Raw genomic sequence first — 398 nt, 5'->3', positions numbered from 1 at the left:
TGGTGATTTCCGAAATAGCTATCACTTCTACCATTTTTTCAAATTATTGTTGCTTTTCCACAATAAAAGTTTTCATTTAAAACGGCCTCGAGCTCAATATAAATTGTTGAATATTATTGTAATAAAGGCCAATAAAATAACAAAAACAAAAACAAAATTACTTAAAATCTTTAAATATGTATCTTGATTTTTTTTCTGTAGAATACGTATTCATTTTTTTAACCGATTTTAAAAAAAGCGAGGACATTCGGGTCTACGTAACCAGAACGACCGGAATGCGCATTGAAGTCGGTTTTTTTTGCTTAAAATTACTTGTTATTATTGAAATACAGTTTCGCTACTATTTAGAGATTTCTCGACATACTTGTTCACATTTCTCTTATTTATTATTTTTCTTA

The sequence above is a fragment of the Rhagoletis zephyria genome, unplaced genomic scaffold, assembly GCF_001687245.7.
Source record: "Rhagoletis zephyria isolate East Lansing unplaced genomic scaffold, Rhagoletis_zephyria_1.1 Rzeph_scaffold_00284, whole genome shotgun sequence".
Taxonomy (NCBI): domain Eukaryota; kingdom Metazoa; phylum Arthropoda; class Insecta; order Diptera; family Tephritidae; genus Rhagoletis; species Rhagoletis zephyria.
The sequence above is the reverse complement of the archived record's forward strand: the minus strand, read 5'-3'. Positions refer to the sequence as shown.